Source organism: Mauremys reevesii, linkage group 8 (genome assembly GCF_016161935.1).
Source record: "Mauremys reevesii isolate NIE-2019 linkage group 8, ASM1616193v1, whole genome shotgun sequence".
Taxonomy (NCBI): Eukaryota; Metazoa; Chordata; order Testudines; family Geoemydidae; genus Mauremys; species Mauremys reevesii.
Window position 1 is genome coordinate 18,827,533 of NC_052630.1, and position 17,943 is coordinate 18,845,475.

The 17,943-nt window shown below is 42.9% G+C and overlaps 1 protein-coding gene; it reads right to left on the reverse strand.

Annotated features, from left to right (window-relative positions):
• The window catches only part of MSX2 (msh homeobox 2), a 138,144-nt gene that overhangs the window by 10,808 nt on the left and 109,393 nt on the right, over positions 1-17,943 (reverse strand).

Below are 17,943 nucleotides of genomic sequence, written 5' to 3' on the forward strand. Positions count from 1 at the left end.
GTATAAATGGGACTGAGCGTTCCAGAGTGAATCCTATTGTCATTTACACAACACTGGAAAATAAGGCCCAGAAGGCGAAGCAGCATGTAGGACGTTTGTCTAACCTAATGCACCACACTGTCAGTTTCCAGACCAAGGGCCCGATCCTGATCCCGTTGAAGTCCATGGAAGAATCGTTGTTGATTCCAACTGAAGCAGGAAAAAACCCTTGAAAATAAAGTTGGACACCTATTAAGCCTTCCCGGCTAGAAGTGAGTTAATGGGTCGGGATATCCCCGAGCATCTCATACAGCTACTAGAATAGGCGATCAATAAATGGCCCCATAAAAGCGCCCTTTGGAATCTGCCCAAAATACAAAGGGGATTTCAATGTGCCAATAGCAATACATCGCCCCCCCGTATTTATGGGGTTCCCCTCCCAGCTCCTGACTGTAAACATCCTTTTATCCTATTGGAGGGGGGAGACAACATAACTTTTTACTAAGACTCAGTGATGCAGAGGAACTTTTCTAATAATATAACCAAGAATCTTGGAAACTACATTGTAGAATTTTCCTTTTAGTTCCGGTTACAGTTTTTAAATCTATGACTTTCAAGGAACACAAAAAAAACACCCCAAACGTTTCAAATGTGCAAGCTAATAAATTGTTCTTTGCACATCGCTGTATGCCGGAGAGTTGCTCATTTCCATCCGAACTTCCCGTGCCGTATTTTGAACTCGTATAGACACATTCTGCCATTAGAATTACTTAATTAACAATCCCTACGAAGCACGTTGTCCGAAGCAAGTATTACAATCGTTTAAAACGATTCGAAAAGAAGTTGCGTTGATTTAGATTTGTACAACCTGTTATATCTAGCGACGCGCACGCACACACACACGTGTGTATTTATATACATATTTACTTTTTATTTTTTGCTGCCAGTTTTCATATGCGTTCGTTTTTAGATGTCCCGCATATTCCCACCCACAGCATCAGAAATGCAGAATGGTTTGGAACAAAAATAAACACCCTCCGTCATACTGGGATCACATAATGGTCCTAATACATTTCTTATTTACTTTGAAATATAGAAACATATTCCAAGTTCAATACAGCCATCGGAAATTAAGTACACAGACTCTGCCCTTTCCAGCACTTTTACCTTTTATTATCCTGTTTCTAATCTTCGTTTTGCAAAAAGAAATTCAAATCCTCCTTATTGTGGCAGCTTTTTCTGTAGCTGCCCGCTCCTTTTTGGCGTGGGTATGTCTGTATAATTACAGAGTAAATTTTATACAAACTGACTCTGAATGAACCCGAATCTAGGGATAAACTATCAGATGAATTGATTGGTTTGGTAACCTCATCATAACCTATATATCTACACACACACACACACACACACTCTTGTACATTTCAAGTAGCAGCAAATCTCCCTTTTTACCACTGCAATCAAAGACTCTTATTAATTGGCATAATAAGGCAAGTTAGCTGATTATCCCATACTTGTCGGTGAAGGTGGGATAGTATGAACATTAAATTCTTTTATGAAATACTTTTCTAAGCCTTGGGAAAAGGGGGGATTTAATTCGTGTGTTTCACTGTGTGCTCTCGGGGCTATTTCAGCCTGAGCTCCAATCGGGGAATTCACTTCCTGTGTGATCCTGTTTTTAACCCTCTTGTGGTTCCTGGAAGCTGTCCTGGTTGGCACAGGGGTTGGATGCCAACCTCCTGAGATGCTCTGGTAAGTGATTTCCATCCAAGGAACAGGCGCACTCAGAATTCACACCCCACACCTGATTTTACATCCCAACCTGTTATCTGTCTGGTAAATTCTATTGTCCTGGTCAGTGACAGCCCTTTATCCATTCAGTATCTTAGCTAGATGAATAGTTTATACATTATCCAGCACCTACAGATGGGACTCCAAACAGCCTTTCAAGGTTAACCATTTTTTCTTTGAGACATTCCTCATGTAATTGTACTCAGAACTCCCTGGGGTGATCCATGATTTTCACAATTATTATAGACTAATTATAACCCATTACATTTAGTGATGATATTAGTTCCAGGGGGGAATACTATCAAGGTACAGGAAATATTATACTGCTAAAAGTATACTTGTTTTGAAGTTTCTCATTCAGCTGAAGGGTGTGTTCCACCTAACCTTTTTTAAGGAGGGCAACATTTTGTATTCATATTTTTTGAGAGCTCAGGGAACCTTGTGCTGTAATAATCAAAACGAGTCATCCTTTGGAATATGACTGATGCTGAAATGAATTCATACAACAAATGATCAAATTAAACCCAAGAGGGAAAAAGCAAGCTGCAATTGCATAGTCTTATTTAGCACCAAACCATTGGAATTAGAGAGGGAAAGAACTGATTGGTTAACCTAGTGCACATTCCTTCACTCTCTGCCAATGCAGATTTGCCTCCTACTATACCTTTCCCAGTGCTTTGTCCGAACTAGTTCTAAATGTTCCAAGCAGCAGTACTTCCACCCCGTCCCTTGGGAGAATATCCATGTTTATGGGGAAAGTATTACTTTTGTCTGTGTTCTTACCAAAAAATCAAATTGAGATCTCTAAAATTAAAAAAAAAATACATTGCATCTTTGTTTAAATATAAGTCATGGCAGGCTACTTGTGAGTGGGAATTTTAGGAAAGAGATCTGTTTCAAGCTTGGATGTTATCAAGGTTTTCTATTCCAGCAGTTCTCAACCAGGGGTCCAGGGCCCTTGATCAGGTTTCAGGAGGTTCACCAAGCAGGGCCAGCATTAGATTCACTGGGGCCCAGGGTAGAAAGCCAAAGCCCCATTGCATGGGGCTGAAGTCCGGGGCCCCAAGCCTCGCCACCCAGGGCTGAAGCCAAAGCCTGAGCCATGTAGCTTCATGGGGGCCCCAGGCAATTGCCCTGCTTGCTACCCCCTAATGCCGGCCTTGGCTTTTATATGCAGAAAACCAGTTGTTGGGGCACAGGTGGGCCATGGAGTTTTTATAGCATATTGGGGAGGGTCACAGCAAGAAAGAGGTTGAGAGCCCCTGTTCTATTCCATTGTACATGGCCTGTGACCAGTTAACACTCTGATAGACTGATGCATACTTTTGCCATAAATCTTCATGTTTTTACAATCCAAGTTTGTTTATCTTGAACGTTTCTTGGACTCAGATTACAATTTATCACAATTCCTGTCTTTCGAAGATCTTGACTACTCTACAGACAAACCATACTGGCCAAAACAACAAAACTGTGTTGTTTAAACACAAGTTATTTCCAGAAAGGTGCTAACAGAGCTTCCCAGGCCAACTGTGGTTTGCACAGTGTTTTTGTAGTCTTGTTGGACCCAGAATATGAGAAAGAGAAGGTAGGTGAGGTTGTATCTTTTAATGAACCAGCTTCTGTTGGTGGATGGTACTAGCTTTCGAGCTACACACAGCTCTTCTGCCGGTCTGGTGAAGGAAATCAGAGTGTTTGACTAAAGATTGTGATTAGCAAATGAGGATTCTGGCAAATATTACCAATTTAGATTATAATTTGGGTCTTGATTCTGAAAGTGGTTTGGTATGGACTGACCCATTATGGTTGAGCTATGTTCAATTGACTTCAACAACTTGCAGGACTGTGGCCATGGTTTGTAAAAATAGTTTACAGCTCATTCTTGATTATCCAGCCTTATTCAACAGCCTCCAGGACATTCAGACAATCAAGATTTGTAGTAATCAAAGAATGTTCAGTGTTAATAATATATACTGGGGATATGACTCTGTTTCTGATAATGGGGTGTTCTGGATAAAGGTTTGGTTAATTGGGGTTCTGTTTTATAACTACAGATGAGCCTCAGCCACAAAATTCAGATCTGGATTTCAAGCACTCAAAAGCTCAGGAGCATTTGAATCATGAGTTTTAGTTTGGCCTTTCACAGGTCTACTGTAAAAATATGGATCTGAATTGGAGTTGGTATTCCAAACCCATAACCCACACAAAAGAGCCGTCATACTGGGTCAAACCATGGTCCATGTTGCCCAGCATCATCTTCAACAGTGGCCCATACCAGAGCTTCAGGGGGAGCGTACAGATCAGGGCAATTGTGGAGTAATCTACCCCTCTCTTCCACTCCCGGCTGGCAGGGGCTTAGGGCCACCTCTAGCATGTGGTTGCAGCCCTGACCATATTGACTAATAACCACTGATGGACTTATCCTCCACAAACTTGTCCAGTTATATTTTTTGCCATCACAACATCCCATGGCAATGAGTTCCACAGGTTAGTTGTGCATTGTGTGAAAAAGTACTTCCTGTTGTTTTTATTAAACCGGATGCCTATTAATTTCATCGGGGGACCACTGTTTTTGTATTATGTGAAAGGGTAAATACCACTTCTCTATTCACTTTTGCCACATCATTCATGATTTTATAGACCTCTATCATAACCTTGTTTAGTGGTCTCTTTTTCTTTTTCTAAGATGAACAGCCCTAATTTTTAGTCTCTCTTCATATGGAAGTCGTTCCATATTCTTGATCATCTTTTGTTGCCCTTCTCTGAACCTGTTCCAGTTCCACTATATCCTTTTTGAGGTGAGGCAATCAGAGCTGGACACAGTAGTCACAGTGAGGGCTCATCATGGATTTAGATAGTGGCATTATGGTATTTTCTGTCTTATGTTCTATCCCTTTCCTAATAGTTCATAATATACTGTTAGCCTTTTTTGACCACTGCTGGACATTGAGCAGAAGTTTTCAGAAAACTATCTATGATGACTCCAAGTTTCTTTCCTTTGATGGCAATAGCTAATTTAGAACCCATTATTGTATATGTATAGTTGTGATTTTTTTCCCCAATGGGCATTACTTTGCACTTATCAACATTGAATTTAATCTGTCATTTTGTTGCTCAGACACCAGTTCTGTGAGATCTGTAACTCCTTGCAGATAGCTTTGGAGTTAATTATCTTGAATAATTTTGCACCAGCCACAAACTTTGCTAATTCCCTGTTCACCCCCTTTTCCCGATCATTAATTAATGTGTTGAGCAGCACAGGTCCCAGTATGGACCCTGCTGTTCACCTCTTTCTAGTGTGAAAACTCACCATTTATTCCTACCCTTTGTTGCCTATCTTTCAACCATTTACTGATCCATGAGAGCAGGGCCGGCTCCAGACCCCAGTGCGCCAAGCACGCGCTTGAGGCGGCGTCCCAGTGGGAGGGTGGCAGGCGGCTCCGGCGGACCTCCTGCAGGCATGCCTGCGGAAGGTCCGCTGGGACCGCGGCTCCGGTGGACCTCCCGCAGACGTGCCAGTGGAGGGGCTGCTGGTCCCGCGGCTCCGGTGGAGCATCCGCAGGCATGCCTGCGGGAGGTCCACCGGAGCCACGGGGCCAGCGGACCCTCCACAGGCATGTCTGTGGGAGGTCCACCGGAGCCGCGGGACCGGCGACCGCTACAGCACCCCCTGCGGCGCGCCGCCCTGCTTGGGGCGGCGGAAATCCTAGAGCCGCCCCTGCATGAGAGGACCTTCCCTCTTATCCCAGGGCTACTTGGTTTCCTTAAGAGCCTTTGATGAGGAATGTAGTCAAAGGTTTTCTGAAAATCCAAGTACACTATACTGACTGAATTACCCTTATCCATGTGTGTGTTGACTCCCTCAAAGAATTCTAATAGTTTGGTGATGCATGACTTTCCTTTAAAAAGCCATGTTACTTTTCCCCAACAAATCACATCTATCTGTGTGTCTCATAATTCATATTGTTTCTACCAATTTTCCTGGTACAGCCAGGATCTCCTCTGGGCCCCTTTTTAAAAATTAGCGTTACATCAGATCCCTTCCAGTCATTTGGTACAGAAGCTCATTTCAGTGATAGATTATGTTGTTGTTGTTGTTCAAACCCATCTCTGGAACACTTTTAAAACCCAGGTCTACAAAGGGCAGGAAAATCATATTGAAACCATGTTAGCACTTTGAGGGAGAGAAATAGGTTAAAGCTTAGCCAGAATTGGACTAGCAGCCTTGGTCTACTTTACATATTAGCTATAACTGTTAGCACTGGTTCATCTCCTCTGGCATTACCACTGTAGATCCTACAGTGTGTGCTCCCAGAGTCACCTTTATTTTTGCCAGCATCTCATTTAAAGCTAATCAGAGCAGGTCTAAAGAAGAGAGTCTAAAAGACTGGTCCAGAGGCCTTGTGTACACTAGAGTTCCCAACCATATTGGTGGAGCAGGACCAGTATTAGCAGCTGTGGGGGAAAAAATTACATAACACATCCCCAGCCTTTGCAAAGCCATAGCGCAGTTGTAGTCAGAAAGATGGTGCACAGTCCATCTCTGAGTGCTCTCACTCATGCTCCAGATAATGTTATTTTTGTTCGCATAAATGTATCTCCTCCCCTTGTGTTGATAAACGCCTAGAGCTTCTTTGCTGGGATTTTGATCTCTTTACTCATGCTTCAAATATGTCAACCATAAGTGGCATGCATGATTATCAGAAGGGAAGAAGCTTGCCTTTTTGTGAACATTTATTAGCTAATAATAAAGGAGACCTGGGAGGAGACCTTGCTAATCATACAATTAGATTTATTGTCGGCATGGAAGAATTCAAAGGAGATAATGCAAAGGGCATATTTTGCTCAGTAAATACCAGAGCTTCTGGGAAATGTTGAAAAACATTCTACTTAGAAACCATTCTCTGGAAATATAACAATTCTGGGGATTACTCCCAGGACAGGCTTTTGTTGTTGTTGTTGTTGTTGCTTGGGCAGTTGCGCTCTCGGGCGGCACTCTGGAGCTTGGGGAGGCAAATTTTTTGCTGCGGGGGCAAAAAACCTAGAGCTGGCCCTGATTACCCCTCATTTTTATTATGAGGGTCATGTGAATAAAGGCTTGTTGTTTATTGTTAAGAGTACCTTTTCCACCGCTGATCAATTTACAACTGAATTCAAAATCCCTTTTTAGGTGATAAACATAGAACTCATAGAAATGTAGGGCAGAAGGAGCCACAAGGGGTTATCTAGTGCACCCCCACAACAAGGCAGGATTAAATATACCTAGACCATCTCTGATAGATGTTTGTCTAACCTGTTCCTAAAACCCTTCAATGACGAGGATTCCACAGTCTCCCCAGGTAACCGGTCCCAGTGCTTAACTATCCTTATAGTAAGAAAGTTTTTCCTGCTATCTAACCTAAATCTCCCTTGCTGCATACTAAGCCAATTGCTCTTGCCCTATCTTCAGTGGACATGGAGAACAATTCATTACAGTCCTCTTTTATAGTAACCCTTTTACTGGTTTGAAGGCTTTGACAACATCTAGAAAAACACCCAGCTGTGAGGTTACAAACAGAACAATATGAGTCAGACAACATTTGGTGACCTTGATTTGCACATGTAACGCCCATTAACATGAGCTGATGTTCCAAATATAATATATGGTCTATTGCCTAAGGTGTGGCCCAAGCAATGTGGGCTAAAGAAACAAAAGGGACAATTCTAATTTCTATCCTGGCCGCTTTATGCTATTCTGGTAAATAATAAATAATAGTAATTGGAGATATGCCAATTTCCTAAAACTGGAAGGGACATTGAAAGATCATCTAGTCTAGCCCCCTGCCTTCACTAGCAGGACCAAGTACTGATTTTTGCCCTAGATGGCCCCCTCAAGGATTGAACTCACAACCTTGGGTTCAGCAGGCAAATGCTTAAACCACTGAGCTATGAAGGGGTGGAAATGCCCCCCAGGCAATACGCCTTGAATAAGGGGGTGGCACAGTACTGTCTATAATTGCTCTACATTGCTTCCTTCCTCCAATCAAAGCACCCAATATATGGCGCATACTGGGAAGGGGGCATGACCAGAGCATGCTGCACTCTGGCTGTTCTTGACTGAAGCAGAGTGTATGTTAGGGTATGTCTACACTGCAGTGTAAGCCCAGGTTTTGAACTCAGGCTCAAGCCATCTCCACATAAATCGTGCTAAACTAGGGTTCACATGCAGAGTCCCAGGAGCCCAAGGGGGTGGAGGGTCCAAGACTGAGTCAAGCCAGGACACAGCATTCAAGCCCATTGCTTTGCAGTGTAGATGCAGCCTGATTGCCCAGCACACGGCGCGTACCTGGAGCGGCAAGCCATGGGGGGGGGCGTTCTGCCGGTCGCCGCAAGGGTGGCAGGCAGGTTGCCTTCGGTGGCACGCCTGCAGAGTGTCCGCTGGTCCCGCGGCTTCGGCAGATCTCCCGCAGGCGTGCCGCCGAATCCGTGGGACCGGGGACCTCCCGCAGGCAAGCCGCCGAAGGCAGCCTGCCTGCTGTGCTTGGGGCAGCAAAATACCTAGAGCTGCCCCTGCCCCCAGTCCCACAGGCCAACTTTCTTTGTCCTCTCTAGACAGAGAAGTTTGGTGAATCATCAAGTTTTTCTGCACCATGAACAAAGGGCTAGAGTGGCCATATTTTGGGAAGGCACTAGGCAGTCTGGGATATACATGGCTGGATTTGGGCCCGCATAATGCAGTGTAGATGCTGGAGGCCCAGGCTGAGATCCATGGTTCGACAATTCCTAACCAGGTGTTACAAATGTGTGTAGACAGTCAAGCCCTAGATTAACCAAACGTGGGCCTACTCAGGGGCGGCTCCAGGCACCAGCACGCCAAGCGCGTGCTTGGGGCGGCAAGCCACAGGGGGAGCTCTGCTGGTCATCACGAGGGTGGCAGGCAGGTTGCCTTCGGCGGCTTGCCTGCGGAAGGTCCGCTGGTCCTGCGGCTTTGGCAGACCTCCCGCAGGTGTGCCACCAAATCCGCGGGACCGGGGATCTCCCGCAGGCGAGCCGCCGAAGGCAGCCTGCCTGCCATGCTTGGGGCGGCAAAATACCTAGAGCCGCCCCTGGGCCTCCTAACTCAAGTTCTACTAACCCTAAGCTTACATTACAGTACATTACATTATATACCCTTAGAGTGTTCTGGGATTGACACTGAGGGGCTGGGTAAAGTTTACCAGATGTCCCCATTTTATAGGGACAGTCCCGATTTTTGGAGCTTTTTCTTACATAGGCACCTATTACACCCACCCCCTGTCCTGATTTTTCACACTTGGTATCTGGTCACCCTAGGGTAAACCTATAGCTGGCTTAAAAATATGGAAGGCACAAAGATGGCTTTAAAGTCTTCTGACTCACTTCTAACTGAAAAACAAACCAACCCAAGAACAAAACCCTGCCAAAACACAACACTCCACTGCACATATAATTCGCTACCCTGGCACAGGATGAGAGAACCACATATGATAGATATTTGTCATGTTGCTTACTGCTCTATTGGAAGGCATTCAGGCTATGGCAACACTAGAGCTTACAGCTGCACCAATGCGGCTGTGCCACTGTAGCGCTGCTAGTGCAGACGCTCTGAGCTGACACTCTAAGCTGACAGGAAAGAGCTCTCCCATTGACGTAATTACTCCAGCCCCCACAAGTGGTGGTAGCTATGTTGATGGGAGAGCTTCTCCTGCTGACATAGGGGGGTCCACACCAGCACTTAGGTGGGTGTAACTTATGTCGCTCAGGGGCGGGGACTGCAAACATTTATATTTATGCTTCTCTCTGAAATTCTAATAATTTATTAAAGGAATTTGCTAATTGTTTATTTGGACCAAAATTCACATTAACTTAAAAACAAGACTTTCCTTCCCAAACCTAAGAACTGTAGAAATATTTCCATGCTTGTGCTTTAAGATTCCAAATGAAAGAGATATTTCTAAACAGCTAAACATCCTCAAATGCTTGCAATTGCACCTGGAATCTAGCAGCGCTCAGAACTAGGAAGTGCAAATAAAAAGGAAGGCAACTTTATTCATAATCCAAACTAGTGACATGCCAAAAAGCCAGACACCATTAAGAGTGAAAAGTTTTAATTATTTCATTTTCAATTATTTCACATATTATTAGTAATAATATAAATAAAGCTGTGTTTGTTACCATATACTTTTTAAGCTTACAGTGTTTCTTTGAAGTTTTTGGATCAATGTAATAAAGAATTATAAAATTCTAATAATCATATAAAAGAGGAGACAGTTTTATTCATCCATCCAGCCATCATGTTAATACTATAATAGCAACTGAGGCCAGAGTTTTCAAAAGCAGAATTTATTTTGGATAGGCAACTTGAGTCACTGTTACCCCAATATTGAGGCACCCAATATCAGTGGCCACTTTCTGCAAACATTTGCCATACTACCTAGGTTCAAGGTCCCTTTATGAGTTAAAAGATAGATAGCTCCAGGGATCCTTTGGTTATCTTCAAACAAGGAATCTCCAATTACGTTTCCAAAATGACATCAGTATTACAGCTGCAATGTGAATCCCAGTGAAATGAGGGGAGACACAATCTGAGATTTGGTCCCAAATATTTTTATAAAATATTTTTCAGTTACACTGTAAAGAATCTCTGATACTAGGATCTCAAAGCATTGAAACCATGAATTTATTAAGACTTAACTAAATAAATATTTAAAAAAAAATCCTGAGGTAGACAAATCTTATTATATCTATTTTACAGCCAGGCAAACTAAGGCACAGAGAGATAAAGTGACTATATCAAGGTCACACAGGAAATCAGTGGTTGAAACAGGAATAGAATCCAGGATTCCTGACTTCCAATCCTCTTCTTGAACTGCTGCATCATATTCCCTTCACTCAGTCAACAATTGGAGAACGTGCCAATTTAGTCTCAGTTTGCCTTTTAAGCCAAAAGGAAATGCAATACCTGGTCAAATAACAATATTTCAAGTGCAGTAGTTTGATTCAGTACAGCAGTTTTACAAGTGTACTCTGCCATCAGACCAAATTTCTTCATAGTTTTAGCAGCATTGGTATACAATTTGCATTTCATGTAGCAAATCGCTTGGTGCAATTTATGCATTGTTAACCTAAAGGGAAAAGTAAGGTCTGTCACTTTAATCTGGAATGAGTTCTTCATGCAATGCAATAATTAGTAACTTTGCTTTCATTTAATGCTTATTTGTTCTGATGCATTTGACAATAAAGCCTCTTGAAAATTAATGGGCTAATCTCATGCATAATGGCTTTATTTGCTGAAGTGCTGAATGAGGCCTGCTCAGTTTTGTCTGACTATATGAGGAAGCCTGAAACCTGAATAATGTTTAGAAAATATTTGGGAAGCAGGCTGGTTTAAAGCAACAGCACCACAAAATAGTTTTAAATTTTCTTTTATCTCAAAAATATTAAAAATTTCAAAATCATTTTCTCTTTTTTTAAAAAGTTCCACCATTTCCCTGTATTTTTAAACATTTTAATGAATTTGATTATCAATTTATTTTCTCTTTTTGAAACAAGAATTTCAAAAACATTGACTTTTTCACTTTAGTCACACAGTGGGATTTTAAAAAAATATTTCCATTTTTCTTAAATGTGACATTTTATTTTCAAAAGCAGGAACTGACAGATAAACTCCAAAATATTTATATTCAAATTTTATTTTAAAAACATGAGATTACAATGTTCATTACAATATCAATTTTTCAACAAAAAATATTTCATTTGAAAAATTTCAACTTGCACTATGCAACAAAATGTGTGAAAACCTAGGCCCAGATTTAGGTGCCTAAATCCCATGGTATCTCATGTGGCAAATTGCTTGGTGTAATTTATGCATTATTAACCTAAGGGAAAAAGAAAGGCCTGTCTCTTGAATCTGGAATGACTTCTTTGGTCATGTCTACACTTCCCAGAGATGGACACTGCTGTGATCGATGCAGCGGGGTTGATTTAGTGGGTCTGTTGAAGACCTCCTAAATCGATGGCAGAGTGCTCTCCATCGGAATGAGAAGAGTAAGGTAAGTCGATGGGAGAGTGTCTCCTGTCGACGCACACAGTGTAGACTTAGGTTGACTTACCATGGTAGAGTAGACGAGGCCTCTGTTCCAGATAACCATTGTGAGGTAGGTGCCTGAATCCCTTTCAAAACTGATGCCCTTGCTCTGACTGAGATGGCCCAAGCTTCTGGAAACATCTAACAGAAACTCTGCATTCTCAGTAGCTTATCACACCCATTAGGCTACTTACACTCATGGGTGTGTACGGGTAATGTGATACACAGGCTTACATCCTCCAACCATAATGTAAGCTTGTTTTTCTGGGAAGCAATTAGAAGGATACACTTAAACATATCATTTAAGTAAACAATATAAGCATATCTGAAAAACAGTGTCTATGAAGTGTTGTAACTTGTGGGTTCTTAGAGTGACATTATTTGTAATTATGTAATTAAATAACAAGGGAGTCAGGACTATTGATCAAGATATTCAGGGAGGGTGGATTATAGAAGGTCGTGGTTTCATGGAAGAGAAAGATTTTCCATTCTAAATCTACTTTTGGACAGTAACCCACCTCTAATTTTTTTGGGGGGGACCACCCCGGAACAAATTAAATCAAATTAAATCCCCTCATCTAGGCCTAATACAGTTGCTAGCTATTCAGTGCCACCCCCAATTCCTGAAGCGATAGAGTTAGTATTAATAATCAATCATTAATATAAATAGTAGCTAATATGGTTCCACAAGCAAATACCTCACAATCTTTCATTGTATAACTCTTGTCCTTCTCTGAACCACCTTTCTGATGTCATTTCTCCCAGGGGATAGGAATTCATCCCTCCCTTTCTTTGTGCCAGGGCTATAGGGCAGGTGTAAGCCTCCCAACCCTCAGGAGGACCCGATGCATTCTGGGGTGGATCAGAGCTAGGCAGAGAGTGCATACTACAAGCAGGAGGCTAGTGTCCCGGGTGTCCCTATGCCCTGGCTATTCCCTAGTTCTACAAGGCCCATAGGAGCTCTGGCAGCTGGGGTGTAATTTAAAATAACCCTGCCTATGCTGGTGGCCAAACAGACACCAGAATCAGGGAAGCAAAAAGCTGCTTGCACTGAGAAGTGACTTCAGCCGCCTGTGCCATGATGAATGTAGGGCTCAATCCTGGAGCTTTTTGAGTGCTTCCTCAAAGGTGTTGAGCACCCTCGATTTGGACTGAAGTCAAGAAGTACCATGCAGGATCAGGCCCTCAGCCATGACTGTACCCTTAGCTAAGCAGAGCAGATCAGCACTATCTTTTTTCCCATTTGGTGGATGCCATTTTCATTGTTAAGGAAAAAACAAGAAGAATTGGGGGGAAATCTGCTCAGAAAACAAAAATAGACAAGCTTCAAAAATGAAAATAAAATCAACCCCTTTACTATACCTTGGTAATCAATAATGCAGCCTTTTTCTGTAATCCTCTATTTTGCTTGCTTATTTGTCTTTTTTTTTCCCCCAAAAAATATTCAGATGCCAATGTAACCATCATGTTCCTGTTAGAACTGCTACAGTGAAACATCTTTCAGTGTATCCATTATAAACTGTATTTTCTGAAGTTTATAACTCAGCAGTAAAAATTTGCTCCAGGCTGAATCTTGGCATATTAAGTGTCATCACCGAGGTAATTGGTTTTCTTTAAACACCTTGGGGGAAAAAAAAAAGATCTGAAGTTGCCAAAAGGCTATCATGTCCAAACACCTACGCTTCCATGAGAAGTTTTCTTGGCTTTTGGTCTGTCTTTCTTTGTGTTTTCTTCTGCTGGTTGAATACAACCATCAAAAAAACAAGGGAAATTATTAACCCACAAGAATGTGTTCCAATTAACAAAAGAGGCTCTGATTTAAACTACCAGAAAGAGAGGATGCACATTTATGACACTTTGTCTTTATTACACCATGTTCTATCACAACAGACATTCAACTACTTTGGGATTGTGAGTGAAGCTTCGAGTAGAGATTCAATACAAACCCACCATTTATTATTCCCAGCAACTAAACCTGACAACAGTGATATACCATATTTGCTTTCTCATCTATCTATAAGACCACTGAGGTTTAAGGATCAAGGGACAGATTTACAAAGGGGTTTAGGCACCTAAAGCTGCAGATAGGCACTTTTGAAAATCCCAGTAGGCACCATCTAAATTTTTGGGCAGCTAAATGCATTTAAAAAAACCTGTCCCCAAATTTCAGCCCTCCTCTGAAAGTGCTTGTCTTCTGTAGGGCTATGAGCTAGTCATAGCAATGTCAATTCTAGCCCTATTTTCTGTTTGCAAATATACCTCTACCCCGATATAACGCTGTCCTCGGGAGCCAAAAAATCTTACTGTGTTATAGGTGAAACCATGTTATATCAAACTTGCTTTGATCCGCCAGAGTGCGCAGCTTTACCGCTGGAGCGCTGCTTTACCGCGTCGTATCCAAATTCGTGTTATATTGGGTCGCGTTATATCGGGGTAGAGGTGTAGTTCCAAAAAAATTCATGACATCAACCTGAGTTTTTGTAATTATTCAAAGAATGTTTACAGTTGGACATATTTTTAGTCTAAGATTATTTGCCATAACTATCACTTTAGCTATCGGACAGATGCACTCTGAAATCTGAGCGGCTTTGGGCATGTAGATCACATGGTACTTCCCTGTTCCTGGACTGGATGAACGAACCTTTTAAAAAAGGAGATTGACAAATGATGAAGAATAACAATAGCAAAAAGGACACTTTCTAATTCAAATGTATGGAAAAGTCACTAGCTATGCTAAAATTTTGTGAGATTTTTAGGCTTTCCAAACTTTCTCAGGTGTGAACCCTGGGTTCCTTAATCAACTAATTTGATCTCATGACCAATGTGTCTCAAGAGTGGTGTGAACTCATCACATTTATTGGAGCCAATATTACTGAATGATATTTTTGTTTTATTTTGACCGGCTCTAGTTGTCACCTTTCATGGGCATCCAGGGAATCTTAAGCCTCATTTCCCTAATTCATGTCAGGGCCGGTGCAACCATTTAGGCGACCTAGGCAGTCACCTAGGGCACTAGGATTTGGGGAGTGCCATTTTCTTCGGCAGCGACCGCAGCGGCCGGATCTTCGGCCGCCCCGGTCGCCGCCGGCATTTAGGTGGAGGGAGCTGGGGCAGGGGAGCGCGGGGAGCAGGTAAGGGGGTGAGTGGCATGCAGGGGAACTCCCCGCCCCAGCTCACCCCTGCCCCGCCTCCTCCCCGAGCACGCTATGGCTGCTTCACTTCTCCCACCTCCCAGGCTTGCGGTGCCTAAGCTGATTGGCGCTGCAAGCCTGGGAGGCGGGAGAAGTGAAGCAGCGACGGTGTGCTTGGGGAGGAGGCGGGGCAGGGGTGAGCTGGGGTGGAGGTGTGCCTCAGGGTGGAGGGGGGGAGCTGCCATGGGGGGGCACTTGGGGGGGAGGGCGCAAGGTGGAAGTTTCACCTAGGGCGCGAAACATCCTTGCACCAGCCCTGATTCATGTCAGTGTTTCATTTATCCCAGTTTTCCTGGTACATACTAGAGAGTGAGTTACGAATGTGAGAGAGCACTGTCAGTGTTAACAATTGTTCTAGTTCTGTTATATAAATTGCCTTACCTGAGGATTGTGGTGGTGTTGTTTTCAACTCATTTTTTTTTGCAGCATTTGTTTCTTAGATAATATATTGGGCCAAATTTTGACTGGCATCATGTGAGTGCAAGGCTGTGGATAGTGTGTCCCTGAGCAGATGTCAGCCACAATCTAAAAGCAAGACCTAGAGGAATCTATCACAGTGTCAGCACTAGATCCAATGGGGATCAAAGGAGCAAATATAGAATCATAGAATCATAGAATTCAAGATCAGAAGGGACCATTATGATCATCTAGTCTGACCTCCTGCAAGATGCAGGCCACATAAGCCGATCCACCCACTCCTGAACTAATTCTCTCCCTTGACTCTGCTGTTGAATGCTCCAAATAATGATTTAAAGACTTCAAGTAGCAGATAATCCACCAGCAAGCGACCCCTGCCCCATGCTTCGGAGGAAGGCGAAAAACCTCCAGGGCCACTGCCAATCTACCCTGGAGGAAAATTCCTTCCTGACCCCATATATGGCAATCAGCTGAACCCCGAGCATGTGGGCAAGACTCTCCATCCAGACCCTCTGGAAAAGGCTAACAATATCCCAACATTGACCCTTTGTACTAATTACCAGTGTGGCACGTTACTGACCTATTGACTAAACCCGTTATCCTATCATACCATCCCCTCCATAAACTTATCCAGCTTAATCTTAAAGTCATGGAGGTCCTTCGCCCCCACTGTTTCCCTCGGTAGGCTGTTCCAGAATTGCACTCCTCTGATGGTTAGAAACCTTCATCTAATTTCAAGCCTAAATTTCCTGACTGACAATTTATATCCGTTTGTCCTCGTGTCCACATTAGCACTGAGCTGAAATAATTCCTCTCCTTCCCTGGTATTTATCCCTCTGATATATTTAAAGAGTGCAATCATATCTCCTCTTATCCTTCTTTTGGTTAAGGAAAACAAACCGAGCTCCTCAAGTCTCCTTTCATACGACAGGCTTTCCATTCCTCGGATCATTCTAGTGGCCCTTCTTTGTACCCGTTCCAGTTTGAATTCATCCTTCTTAAACATGGGAGACCAAAACTGCACACAATACTCCAAATGAGGTCTCACCAACGCCTTATATAACGGGACTAGCACCTCCTTATCTCTACTAGAAATACCTCGCCTAATGCATCCCAAGACCGCATTAGCTTTTTAACCACATCACATTGCCTACTCATAGTCATCCTACGATCAACCAGGACTCCTAGGTCCTTCTCCTCTTCCGTTACTTCCAACTGGTGCATCCCCAGCTTATAACTAAAATTCTTGTTAGTCATCCCTAAATGCATAACCTTACACTTCTCTTTATTGAATTTCATCCTGTTACTAATACTCCAGTTTACAAGGTCATCCAAATCTCCCTGGAGGATATCCCGATCCTTTTCCGAATTGGCAATACCTCTCAACTTGGTGTCATCCGCAAACTTTATCAGCCCACTCCTACTTTTGGTTCCGAGGTCAGCGATAAATAGATTAAATAAAATCGGACCCAAAACCGAACCTTGAGGAACTCCACTGGTAACCCCCCTCCAACCCGACAGATCACCCTTCAATACGACCCTCTGCAGTCTCCCCTTTAACCAGCTCCTTATCCACCTCTGGCTTTTCATTTCGATCCCCATCTTTTCCAATTTAACCAGTAATTCCTCATGCGGTACCGTATCAAATGCCTTACTGAAAGCAAGATATATTAGATCCACCACATTTCCCTTGTCTAAAAAATCTGTTACTTTCTCAAAGAAGGAGCTCAGGTTGGTTTGGCACGATCTACCTTTCGTAAAACCATGCTGTAATTTGTCCCAGTTACCATCGGCCTCAAGGTCCGTAACCACTCTCTCCTTTAAAATTTTTTCCATGACTTTGCATACTACAGATGTTAAACTAACAGGCCTGTAGTTACCTGGGTCACTTTTTTTCCCCTTCTTGAATATAGGAACTATATTAGCTAATCTCCAGTCAAACGGTACAACCCCCGAGTTTAGAGATTTATTAAAAATCATCGCTAACGGGCTTGCAATTTCACTCGCCAATTCCCTTAATATTCTAGGATGAAGATTATCCGGGCCCCCTGATTTACTTCCGTTAAGCTGTTCAAGTTTGGCTTCTACCTCAGATACTGTAATGTCTACCCCCATATCTTCATTCCCGTCAGTCCCTCTACCACTATTCCTTAGCCCTTCATTAGCCTCATTAAAGACCGAGGCAAAATATTCGTTTAGATATTGTGCCATGCCAAGATTATCCCTAATCTCCACTCCGTTTAAAGTTTTAAGCGGTCCCACTTCTTCCTTCTTGGTTTTCTTCCTATTTATATGGCTAAAAAACCTTTTGCTATTGGTTTTAATCCCCTTCGCTAGGTCCATCTCCACCCGGCTCTTTGCCTTTCTCACTGCTTCCCTACACCCTCTGACCTCAATAAGGTAGGTTTCTTTGCTGATCCCTCCCATTTTCCAGTCCTTGTACGCTTTCTGTTTTTTCTTAATCACCCCTCTGAGACGCTTGCTCAT